Raw genomic sequence first — 13,544 nt, forward strand, 5'->3', positions numbered from 1 at the left:
CCTAGACTCCTGTCTCAGGGTGGAAAGTCGCTGCATTTCCCACATCATTCTTCTTTCTACTATGTCGTGCCCCTTCCTAAATGGCAGAATGTGTCGGTGTATGCAGTCCATTGCACAGGCATGATTGTGAACACACAAACACACACTTCCCCGTGTCCCCCTAATACATGCACACGTTCTGAATTAGAAAAACATGCCCTTCCATATTAACACCTGGCACCTGATATAAAATAAACCCAGCCTTAGTAATTATTCGAGGACATTGCAGTAGCTCTCTCCTGACCAGTGTTGATGGCTGGTGCCAGTCACCATAACTAGGTGTGAATTAACGCAACAGCATTCGTGCTACAGAGCCTCCTGGGCTTGTGTTTAAAACACAGGGTTGTGTTTTAGAGCCGTGGATAAAGTTCATTAATAGGTGCGAGCACAGTTCTCAAGGGGCAGTTCTGCCGTATTTCCAGTCACTGTTCAGAATTCTCATTAGCCAATTACCCTGATCCCATCCTTCCAGCTCCTGTAGTAATGTGTATTTTAAAGGCCCTGATAAGACACAGCATGTTTTAAATATACCTTAATGTATTGGAAATGCACAAGCCCCCTTAAGGTTTATATATCTTAACCATTGGCCAATTTTGCAAAGTTATAAATAAATGTTACAGGCATCCGCTGCAGTAGTAGAATCAGCTGGGGATATTTAAAAGCCAGTCTAAAGTCGAACTTACCTCTAATTTGAGATATAAAGCATGGTGAGCAAAGCAGGCAGGAATATACAGATGATCTCCTGGTAATAAAATCGACAACATTGACGTATGAAGTGAGATTGAGTGGGAATAGGGTTGGTGTGGGCAGCAGCTTGGTTGAACTAACAAGTAGTTATGTGTAAGTTACTGTGCCGGGCATTGTGGGGATAAAAAATGAAGAGAACCATGGTTCTGGTTGGTTTATAAACATGTGCATAGTGACGACACAAGGACACAGGTAATAATCAGAGAGGTTGAGGTGAGTGGCCCTGCAGGAAGACAAAATGCTATGGGCGCCAAATTGGGAGGGCTCAGAAATGATTTCTTTGAAGAGGTGGCAGTTGAACGGACTTTGAAAACTGGGTCCGATTTCATAGGCAGAGATTGGAAACTTGAAGTGGTGGAAGTCAGAGCATAACATAAACAGAGCTGGGAGATGGGGAAACAGGACATTTCAGCATACAGTAGACAGTTCAATTGGGTGGGAGGAAGTATTGGGTACCTGCAGGGGAGCAATGGAAAATAAGGCTGGCAGGGTGGGCAGGGGTCAAATTCTATAAGGTCTTGAATGCTAAGGTAAGGAGTTTTGAACGAATTCAATAGGAAATGGAGAGAGAATTCAAAGCTTTTAATCAGAGGAAGGATAAGGTAAGAGCTACGTTTCAGGGGGTACGAATTTGGCAGTGGGGTTTAAAAAGGACAAGAACGGAGACACACAGGAATTGAGAAGACCAGTTGGGGAGATTTTGAAACAAAACACAAGAGAGAGAAGGAAGGTGTGAATTAGGGATTCTAGCAGTGGGAGGGACTGCAGAGAAAAAAAAAAAAAGTGCCTCTGAGAGATGTTAGGAAGGAAGGTGAACATGCAGGACCATGGGTAGCTGATTGGATATGATGCATGAGTACTGGGGGCCACTGATGCAGGTGGAGTGCCAAAGATGGCGCTCATGTTGTTAGCCCTGGTAACTGGTACCAGGAGCTGAGCCTTGAACAGACTGTAAAGATAGACTGACTTGAGTGTGGGCATGGGTGTGGAGGATGAGTGAAAGTTTCCAGTCATGAAAGGCCTGCAACCCCAGCAAGAGCCTGAGTCCAGAGATAGATACCTGTGGGACAAGAGAAGAGATGAGACCAATAAGGGGCAGAGCGTAGAGCAAAATGAGAAAAAGGCTAAGCACAATGCTGGAGATACCATTATTTAGGAGGTGCCCTGCCTTTTGGCCTCATTGTAGCTCCTATAAACGGTGAGCTCTTGACCAGCATTGGGAATATCTAGTCACTTTCAAGATCTGATTTTGCCATTGTCATTCCTTTGCAGGACAAGAGAAGACATGAAGCAAGGGAGCCAGAGTCTACAGAGAGGTCAAGAGAAACTCTAGATTGGGAGCGGCAGGTTGTCAGGGAGGTGGTGGGTTGGGTAACAGTGGAGGAGGGAAGGGATGAAGCAACATTTCTCTCTGAGAATTCCTTCTGTGGGTCCTAGGAGTCAGTCTGAAGATACTCCCCATCCCCAGAGGAGGAGAGACATGTATTAGCTGACATAGCTGGCAAGTGAAAGAAGATTCTTGAAGATGATGGTCAGCCAGTCAGGGTTCACTCAGAGAAGTAGATCACTAAGAGGCGTGTGTGTGTGTGTGTGTGTGTGTACATGTATGCATAACATGCATTTTTGTATGCACATATGTACACACATACTCATGCATATATACACACATACATACACACATATGTATTTATATCTACACGTCTCTTTCTCTATCTTTCCATCTATTTATCTATCTACCTACCTACCTGAGTGATTTGTTACCGGAGTTGGACGTTACACAATTGTGGGAACTGCTTCGTCTTTGTAAGGCTGCTTTTATCTGATGCTGGAGCCTCACATCCACAGGAAGGCAGTTGTGAAGGGAAGAAAGATGTAATCTGGGGAGAGAAGGGCAAACTGAACCTACAAGAAAAGCTGGAACCCACAAGGATGGACTGGCTGGAATCTGTGCCAGTTCTCCCCACCTCCAATCGTGATGAAATAGGTAACATGCAGCGAAGGTGGCTCCTCTCACCATGGGGTAAAGGCTCACCCGGCCCCAGAGCCAGCTGGTGCCCAGCATCTAAGAGAGGTGAGAGCAGGCAAGCGTGTGAGCCCAAACAGCTTCCACCGCAAGCTTCTGAATGTAAAAACCACCATGGCTGTGGCTTCACATCCACCTTCCAATGCTTGCAGGAAAATCTCTCTTGTGGCTCATTCTAACCAGAAACATACGAGGAAGGAGGTCTGAGAAATGGGGTTCATCTGGTCTAGCTGATCTGACACGTGCAGAGTCACAATGGCGGAGGAAAAAGGGAATGGCAGAGAGGAGGAAGAGGTGGGGGAGAAGGATGCGAGATGAGTAGACTAGTGATCTGGCTTCCATAGTCATCAGGCTCAATCTGCCAGACAGTCAGACTCTGAAGTTTGACTCGAGGCTCCCTAAGGTCAGGGTCTACATCACATCTCCCTCATTCTCTTCCACAACATGTAAAGGCAGGCTGCCGAGTACCTGTTAGTCTCTAAGGACTGTACTATTTTATATGCATATGTCATTTCTTTACTATTCAGCATAACCCTAAACAGAAAGTAATATCATGCCCATTTTACAGATAGGGAAACCAAGGCTTTGGGTGGTCAAATGATGGGTTCAAGACCACACAGCTAGAAAGTGACAGAGTCTGTATTGGAACCTCAGTTAATTTGACTCCAGAGTTTCTGGTTTTAACTACTACTGGATCTAAAGCATCCTGAGTTCCCAGAAGAGTTCCTGGCACACAGTAGGATTTCAGTAAATTGCAATTAAGTGAATGTGTGGATTTACGGATGAGTGATGGGCAAATGAATGGATGAGTGGACAAATGGTGGCTGGATGGATAGATGGTAGAACTAAGGTAGCTGGGAGAAGTGGAGAGTTCAGGAGAGAAACAGGCTCAGGGGAGAATTTGTATGGCACTTACAAAAGCTCATCTTTGATCAGGTAGGGGAGAGAATCAGAGGGAAATCCAGACAACTGCTGAGCCCAGCTTTCCTTTTGCCACTGAATTAATCCATAGGCTCTTCAGGCTTCCAATGGGTCGTCATCTGTATTACTTACTGGGGCCCGTGTAAGCGGTGAACCAAGGATCAGGAGCCTGATTCCTAAATCTGCCTTCATAAGCAGCTTGCTGGGAACTTGAGCATCTAATTCTCCATCTGCCCCGTATGCAGTGATGGTGCTCGCCAAGCCACTTCGCTGGGTTCTGTTTTTGACCCTGTACCTGAGGTTTGACTTGAAGAAAACTAGCCCATCCTTTTGCTCCTGTTACTTCAGAATGATTAGCTGTAAATGTAGGGGGTGTACCCCTTAGAAATAGGAGTAGACCCGGGGTCCTTCTAGCTTGCTTCTGGAAATGGGTTCACTCTGTTGGACAGGCCTCACCAGAGCTCTTCCTTGGCGCTGGCCTCTGCTGAGGGGGGAAGCGTTCCCTCCGAATGTGAGTTCGTCCCAGAGACAGTAACTCTGCCCTCTCTTAGACGCTTCCTGGGTATGGGAAAAGAACAGCTTCCATCCACACCCTCCTTCCTCCTTGGCAGGCTGCTATCTGCTCTCCTTGTGAGGTCTCAGGAGCCCGTGACATTATCTACTGTCTCCCAGGAGAGGCTCTGGACCACAGCTGTGAGCCCTGAGACTGATGAACATGCAGGAAGGGCTCCTGTGCCAGACAGGGAAGCTGCTGAGCTAGGATGATGGGCTGGGCTGGGCCAGCCATGCAGGGTGGGGTGAGCCCGGGCCTCGACTGGGGGAGGGGAGATTTTTCTCAGGTTCTGAGCACCCTTGGAGAGAAGCCCAGCACAGTTAGGTGGGCCCATTCACCATCCTTAGGAGTGAGGAGCTGTCATTGGTACGTCTGCATTCTCCAGCACTGTGGATTCCAGAGTCTTAGAAATTCCCCTGGCAGCTAAGCATCCCAGTGGTGACAATTAACCTACATGAAAACCCATGCTTCCAATGGGTCGTCATCTGTATTACTTACTGGGGCCCGTGTAAGCGGTGAACCAAGGATCAGGAGCCTGATTCCTAAATCTGCCTTCATAAGCAGCTTGCTGGGAACTTGAGCATCTAATTCTCCATCTGCCCCGTATGCAGTGATGGTGCTCGCCAAGCCACTTCGCTGGGTTCTGTTTTTGACCCTGTACCTGAGGTTTGACTTGAAGAAAACTAGCCCATCCTTTTGCTCCTGTTACTTCAGAATGATTAGCTGTAAATGTAGGGGGTGTACCCCTTAGAAATAGGAGTAGACCCGGGGTCCTTCTAGCTTGCTTCTGGAAATGGGTTCACTCTGTTGGACAGGCCTCACCAGAGCTCTTCCTTGGCGCTGGCCTCTGCTGAGGGGGGAAGCGTTCCCTCCGAATGTGAGTTCGTCCCAGAGACAGTAACTCTGCCCTCTCTTAGACGCTTCCTGGGTATGGGAAAAGAACAGCTTCCATCCACACCCTCCTTCCTCCTTGGCAGGCTGCTATCTGCTCTCCTTGTGAGGTCTCAGGAGCCCGTGACATTATCTACTGTCTCCCAGGAGAGGCTCTGGACCACAGCTGTGAGCCCTGAGACTGATGAACATGCAGGAAGGGCTCCTGTGCCAGACAGGGAAGCTGCTGAGCTAGGATGATGGGCTGGGCTGGGCCAGCCATGCAGGGTGGGGTGAGCCCGGGCCTCGACTGGGGGAGGGGAGATTTTTCTCAGGTTCTGAGCACCCTTGGAGAGAAGCCCAGCACAGTTAGGTGGGCCCATTCACCATCCTTAGGAGTGACGAGCTGTCATTGGTACGTCTGCATTCTCCAGCACTGTGGATTCCAGAGTCTTAGAAATTCCCCTGGCAGCTAAGCATCCCAGTGGTGACAATTAACCTGTTCAATACTAGGTCAGCAACTTTGCAGGGAATGTTTGCTGATGCCATTCTACTGGGTGTACTGGTACTATTGACTCTGGTCCCCAGAAAGCCTGACACGTCCCTAGTGGCAGAAGAAAGCTAGGAGCAAATTCTGCCAGCATCACAGAATCCTTAGGCTGAGTGTGACATTTAGAGGTCACCTGGTCCAGCCATTTGCCTGCAGACAGGCCTGGACATAAACCAGCCTAGACAGATGAGAATCTGTTCTCTCTCCCTGCCTTCAAAAACCTTCTCTCACAGAAGGACGTTTCATGTATACCTTTAGTACCTAATATACGTCAACCACGAGACAGTTCTTTCTGAGAGCTCATCTGTATTCTACTTGCTCCCAGTGGTTCTTTCTTTGAGTTATATCTCAGTGGAGATGGAAGGAAGAACCCTTCACATGTTGTATGCGGTAGGTGCTGGAGCTTGCTCATGTGGGCATTTCCAGAACCCACTGTGCATGTTTCTTCTAACTCTGGGTTCAGTAACATCACCTTGGTAGCTTGTGATCAGCGATGGTAAGAGTATTTACACCATGGAAATGGGCAAGCACCACGAATCAGGGCTTTCTTTTCCCCCAGAAAACCAGCTGTTTAACATATACCAGCACACAACTGGTCATGGAGAGCAGTACTCCTTCACGGAACTCAGGTAACGATTCTTCTCTCTACACTTCACCTTAGTGCTGTCAAGTTATCACTTTAGTGCCTTCAGGTGAGGCTCACTCTCTGGCAGGACTATAATTTCCCAGCGAGCAGAGGCTGCGACTTGAATTCGCCCACCGCCCAGGACTTTTTCTACAGCAGCTGCACGTCAACTATACGCCAGAGGGATGAAGGACACGTATCAAATCATCAGACTGAATGACTCTAGTTTTCATCGTCTTAGCTCTAATGCAATCCCACAGTTGGAGTCAGGTTTGCCAAGCAGGAGATATGTTTATCTCAGTTGACTTCAGAGTCGTGCAATTCAATTCAAGCAGGATTTATGAGACGTCTTCTCAGTGTTCACCCGGTACTAGGCTCTGGAGCCCTGGAGGAGGGCCTGTTGGTGAGTTTCAACAACCCATCACTTCTATTCTCAAATAAATTACAATTTGGTTTGGAAGCTATGCATGCAAGCAGAGAGTGAGGGATCAATATGAATATTCTGGAAGACGTGTGCTTGAGGGATTTTGAGCGGTCATAAAACACAGTGGTAAGAACATGGGTCACTGGGGTCAGAGTGCCTGTGTTCGAACTCCAGATCACCACGTCGTAGTGGAAGAGCTACTTGGAAGAGCTCTTGGAAGAGCTGCTTACCAACCCACACCCTGCCCACCCCAACTCAGATTCCTCACTCTAAGGGTATGACGAACTCTAGCTCATAGAGTCGTTATCAGAGTCACTGCACTGATGTTTATAAAGCACATGGCACATTGCCTGGGATACCGCAGGTGTAAAATATAAAGCAGTTATTGTTTTTACCGTAGGGTCTAATGGCCTCTGTTTAAAAGTGAATAAACTGAGACCCAGAAGTGTGAAAATGACTAGTCGCAACATTTTTTTTTTCTTTTGGAAATCAATAAAGATGAAGGCAAGAGATACCACCCAAAGAGGAAACCCCAGAAGAACGTGGAGAGTCACACTGCCACTGAATCCTGGAGCTGGGCTCTGATTAACGGAGCAGGCTGCATTTGGTAAATCAGGTCCCTCAATCCAGTGGGTTTAGGCTCTTGTTTCCTAAATGGGAACTTCATGCTGTTCACGCATTCAGAGATAGGATGCTGCATCAGAAAGTTAATATATAAATCTGTTATTTACAAGGGTCTCCATGTTTTTTTTTTTTTTAGAAAAACGACTTATAAATCATGCATATCTCAGCTAGAAACTTTTCTGGTATAAAAAAGTTAATAAATTTATTTAAAAAATATTTTAAAAAATTAAAAATTTATAAAAAAGTTTATTAAAAAAGTTTATAAGTTTCTTCCTATAAAGCTCACATTTACAGTCCTTGCGGATCAATCAGACCTCACACGTCTAGGGTGGGAGAGCTGAGAATAAAGGGCGGGGGGCCTATGGCTGGGAGTGCTGGGAGGGGTGGAGTGGAGGGTGCGGAAACCCAGGGGCGGTTTGTTCCTCAGTTCGCCTTGGACTCCTTTTATTTATTTATTTTATATTCTGTCTGGCTCTGGGAGTCCACTGATTAAAAAAGAAAGTTTCAAATCAATAAAATATGCAACAGGAGATGGATTCTGGGCTAGTTGATTAGGCAATTTCCTGTATAGCTCCCTGGGGGAACACATGGCCCTCCACACCCCGCCGGGTTCTCATCCCACATTAACCCTTGGGGTGCTGCCAGCTGACCTCACAGGGCACAGGAACCTCCTGCCCCACCCCATGTCCTTGCTGTAGTCTCCACCCAGGGTCAGCTGCTCTCTCCCACACTGGAGCCTTCCAGAGATATCCCTGCTGCTGCAGCGTCTCCAGCAGTCCCCTCCTTTCCTGTCTCTATTCCTTCAGGAAGCCACCTCCTCCAAGAAGTCCTCATTATTTAACATCTCATACTGCTGAACATATAAGGATTTATATTAGCAAATGACAACAGCAACAACAAAGCAGGTACTTTATCAGAGGATGAACTAATAAAGGAGAAGCTCTTTTTCTTAGGAGTCACTTCCTGCTCATAGACTCAGATGGACTGAGTCTATGTGGATGAGGTGAGACCCGGAACACTGATGTTTCTCCTGAGGGTGGGCTCCCCTCTGGCTGCCCACAGGTACCAGCAGTTCCTTCCTCTCTCTCAGGCATTAGACCTTCCAAACTCCTCATTGTCAAAAAGGGCTTTTATCTACTTCTCCCCCACCTGCCCCCTGCCCAAGCCACCCCTCTCTGAGCCACCGGCCCTGGGGAGAACACACCTCCCTCCAGAGCCCTCTCTGCACAGGCTGACTTTTTCAAGAAGGGATTTATTTCAAAGAATGTCTTCATTGAGGAATTGAAGTGGTTTCATTTTAACTACGGGAGTGCCTCACTTAATACACTAAATAGCTTTCTGAAAAGCTGTAAGTAAAATGAAAAAAAATCCTCTTTAAAAGCACAGATAGAATTTCTATTAAAAGCAATCTTATGATAAATCCTTTCGTGAAGAATTGCTTTGGTCCTGAGCAGCAGATTTACAGTTCTATCTGCTGGACATTTCCACCTAGGTGACAACAATGCTAACAGTACTGGTAGATTGGCTGCTTGTTGTGTGCCAGGCGCATGCGTGTGTGCATGTGTATGTGCGTGTGTGTAATTTTCCCACCACAACCCTGTGATATAAGTCCTATATTATCCCCATTTAACAGATAAGAGACTGAGGCAAAGAGAAATTAACACAGGTAGTAAGTGATGAAGTTAAGATGAAGTTTCATGGCTCAAAGTCAAGGTGCCTGAAATCAGATTTGTCCTATTTCCGCCTTAGACTGTGTAGACCTGCCTTTTCCTTACCTGTTTGTCTAGCACAAGTCTCCCAGTTGTGGGCAGGGTTAAACCTTGGAGCATAATGTTTCTCTTCCTATTCCTTCTTTTCCTGCCTCGCCCACTCAGACAATTGTCAAGTCCGTTGATTTGACCACAATTCCACTCTTGTCACTTCCACATTCCTTTGCCCCTTCCTTTGTCCCCAGAGAAAGGACCACTCTTGTTTTCTTTTGCAGTAGCTTACCAACAAACATCCTTACCCAGTCTCCTTGTGTTGTGCCCACCCTGCCCACTGTTTGCCAGAGTGACCTGCCTAAAGCACTATGACTCCCGGGCCATGTCCCCTCCTCAAAACCACTCAGGACTCTCTGCCACAGGTGAAGCCCCACCTCCTCGCCCTGGCCTACAGGGTCCTCCAGTCTGTCCTCCGCCCTCCGTGTCTACCACTTCCTCCCGCATGCAAGCCTTGCCTTGCATGCTCCGGCCACACCTTGTTTCCACCATTCTCTTTGTTTAGGCAGTGACAGCCATCACTCCCCCTTTCATTGTTAACATTGTCCCTGGACTTCTACAGCTAGAGAATGCTCTAGCTCTCTGGAAGACCCATTACATTCTGCCCTGAATTCTAAACTTGATCCACATTTTGTCTCTCTTTTCTAGCTCCCTGGGGGCTGCTATCTGACTTACCAATTCAACCGGTGCTTTGGGCAGAGCATGCTGTAGGTCCTGGGGATACCGAGGTGCATAAGACGTGACTTGGCTCTGATGGATGAAGCATTCTGTAAGGAAGAGAGACCAAAAAGGCACTATTACAATTTCACATGTTGGTACAGAGCCAGAGGTCTTCACATGGTGTTGCAGGAAGCACAGGAAGGGAGGTTATTGTAGCCCCTGTCTCCTTTGTACCCTGTAATACAGAGCAAAATGCCTTGCGTTTAATGGGGCTGCAGGGAATGTTTATTAAATTGAATAATTCCTCAGTGACTCTTTTGTTAAAAAGGATTTTAAAATATTTGGTTGACTTAACCGAACTGAGGTATATATATATATATATATATATATATACACATATATATATATATCAGGTGTTCATACTTTCTATTGTGAGCTAATGAGTGATTGTTGGTATATTGTTCTGGAAATGTTCTCAAGACTGTTTCATGTGTTCCATAGGTACATTATGAACTCCTCAAGGATATCTCTATTCTAGTCATTTATTCTCCAGAGAACAGCAACAGACAGACTAAAATTCCACCCATATTCCTACATCCGAGTAAGGGGCCAGCCTCTACCCTAGACTCTCACCTAAGCATTGACCACCTTTGACTTAATTTTTCCACTTTGGAGATGGAAGGATGTAGGGATAGTTAAATCTTACTCTTTAGGACCATTCTAAAGCCAAGAGGTAGATGATGGTGTTGCTTGTTCATTGCTGATCTTGGGTAGGTCCATTAAAGCCTCCTGAACCCAGTCTCTTTATCTATAAAATAACTCCTACTCTCAAGTGTTGGTGTGAGATGTGGGTGAAACAATGTGTGTTACTTGCCTAGCGCAGCTCCTGGAATATGGTCTGCATTTAACAGATAATAGTGATTGTGGCACCAATACTATTATTGAGTACAACCATGGTGATCACGGGGCTAGGTAGGTCTGGGGAAGACTGTGATAATTACGACAAATTTATTTTTCATTCTCAAAAAATGTCATAGTATAGTAAGGGAGAACTAAGGATAAAGGTGATTTGAGTGCAGTGTATGTGTCCCCAGATAGGGGTAAATAGAGCCAAGGGAGCACCCAGAAGGCTTTTCTGGAGGAAGTGACAGCTATGCTGAGACTTGGAGAATGGTTAAAAGTTAGCCAGTGAAGATGGGAGAGAGGGAGCAACAGGAAGGTGCTCCAGACAACATTCGCTGTTTTCCAGCGAATTTCAGTGTACTTGTAGCGTGAGAAACTTAGGTTAAACTTTAGACCAGACAGAGAAAGAGTGGAATTAATGATGAAGGGAAATTAAGACATTTCTTTCTTTAGGACACTCAGCCAACGGATTGGTAGATTAGGCATGGCACTATTTTGATGCGGCAGGACCACTTGGGTAGGAAAAGGCTGAGACATGAATATTTAGTTCAGTAGTTTTCAAACTATTTTTAAAAATCCATTATAACTGTCTCTTTAAATGAAAACTTTCACAGGACAACAAAATACAAAGTAGTGATTCTCTGGAAGGAAGAGAGTGCTGTTTCCAAACTCTTGTAGAGGGGTTCCACCTGAGGCCTCCACTTACACTATGGTGGCCCTTGGGACACTTCCAATGGATCCCCTGGATTTCTAAAAGTAGAGCCTGAAGAGCCTTATTTGAAAGCCAAAGAGATGGCTGGCCAGAGAGTGATATGTTCTCCAAGTCCAAGGACCAATTCTGGCATGAAAGCCAGTGATACTTGGGCCACTGCATTGTCTTCTATTACACAAGAGCTTCCTAAAGTGTCTTCCATCATGAGGTTATCTGTACCTTTCTAAGATGCTAAGGGAGCACCAGTGTTCTTGTTACTATGGTTTAGTAATTTTTCTCAGGGTGTGTCTTTCACCCAGTGAGAGACAAGTAGATTGTCTGGGGACATTTCCTGAAGCTCAGATCTCCTGGGAATGGACAGATGACAGCAAGAGCTCCCCTTCCTCTAACAGGAGGGGTTGGGCTTTGACTCAACTTCCCATGAGACTGGAGTCTCCCTTCCCCCAGCAGCCTGAATCCACCTTTTCACAAAGTTTCCAGGTGTGGACAGCTGGCACTCTTAGATAACTCCCTACACAGCTGGCGTTTACATGCAGTCTGCCTGGCACCTGGGTCTGGCCTGTTTATGCCGCTCCCAGGTTGCTCTGCTTGTACTATAAGTAGCATCCTTTCCTTAGAGCATAACGCCACAGTCTGATCCATGGTGCCTCGACCCACAGGAACCGCAGGTCTTCTTTTGCTGGCTTTGACTTGTAAGTTTTCCCAGTAAAAGTTGTTTCTTCATCCCCACAACGTGATATTATAATGTTTACCTTCTCCCGCCTTGACCCCACCTCTTGATTCCATTTTCTATCCTTCCTAGTTGGAATTTCCACTAGAAATGGGGGATGAAGATAGGGGGAGATGCAACCAGCGGGTTCTCTACTGGAGAAGTCTTCAGGGTCAGACAGAACTCCCTCTCTCTCTCTTTCTTTGACATTGTCCAGAAAGACCATTTGCCTTCCAAGAGGTCTCCTCCAGACCACCCTTTTTTGGATCAACACAACAATTTATTTGTAAACATGTTATATGTGTCAGTAATCAAGTTGACAACACTTTATACATTTCATTGTATAATATTAACATCATACAAGAAGAAAAATCCACTGTACTCTGTTACAGTTTGGGTATTTTAAAGTCTTTAAATACAAATTTTATTTGAAATACTGAAAATAAAAGAGAAACAAACACAAATGGCAGGGAAAATTGGAAACAACTAAAAGAAAACCATATCCCCCCCCCAAACAAATAAAATCATCTAATTACTTTTTTTTATTTCTCAAAAGTTCTACCTCCAAATTGTAAACTTTATTTTATATATTTATTGATTTTTTTTACATCTTTATTGGAGTATGATTGCTTTACAATGGTGTGTTAGTTTCTGCTTTATAACAAAGTGAATCAGTTATACCTATACATATGTTCCCATATCGCTTCCCTCTTGCATCTCCCTCCCTCCCACCCTCCCTATCCTACCCGGCCAGGCAGTCACAAAGCACCGAGCTGATCTCCCTGTGCTATGCGGCTACTTCCCACTAGCTATCTACCTTATGTTTGGTAGTGTATATATGTCAAAAGAAATCAAGGAAATCAAAGAATCATATATATATATTTAATTTTAGAATTTTATTTTATTTATTTTTTCATACAGCAGGTTCTTATTAGCTATCCATTTTATACACATCAGTGTATACATGTCAATCCCAATCTCCCAATTCATCACACCACCACCCCCACCCCTCCACCACTTTCCCCCCTTGGCGTCCATATGATTGTTCTCTACATCTGTGCCTCTATTTCTGCAAACCGGTTCATCTGTACCATTTTTCTAGGTTCCACATATATGTGTTAATATACAATATTTGTTTTTCTCTTTCTGACTTACTTCACTCGGTAGGACAGTCTCTAGATCCATCCACGTGTCTACAAATGACCCAATTTCGTTCCTTACTATGGTATGGCTGAGTTATATCCCATTGTATATATGTACCACATCTTCTTTATCCATTTGTCTGTTGATGGGCATTTAGGATGCTTTCATGACCTGGCTATTGTAAATAATGTTGCAATGAACATTGAGGTGCAGGTGTCTTTTTGAAATATGGTTTTCTCTGGGTATATGCCCAGTAGTGGGATTGCTGGGTCATATGGTAA

Source organism: Neophocaena asiaeorientalis, unplaced genomic scaffold (genome assembly GCF_003031525.2).
Source record: "Neophocaena asiaeorientalis asiaeorientalis breed wild unplaced genomic scaffold, Neophocaena_asiaeorientalis_V1.1 scaffold479, whole genome shotgun sequence".
In the NCBI taxonomy this organism is placed as follows: Eukaryota; Metazoa; Chordata; class Mammalia; order Artiodactyla; family Phocoenidae; genus Neophocaena; species Neophocaena asiaeorientalis.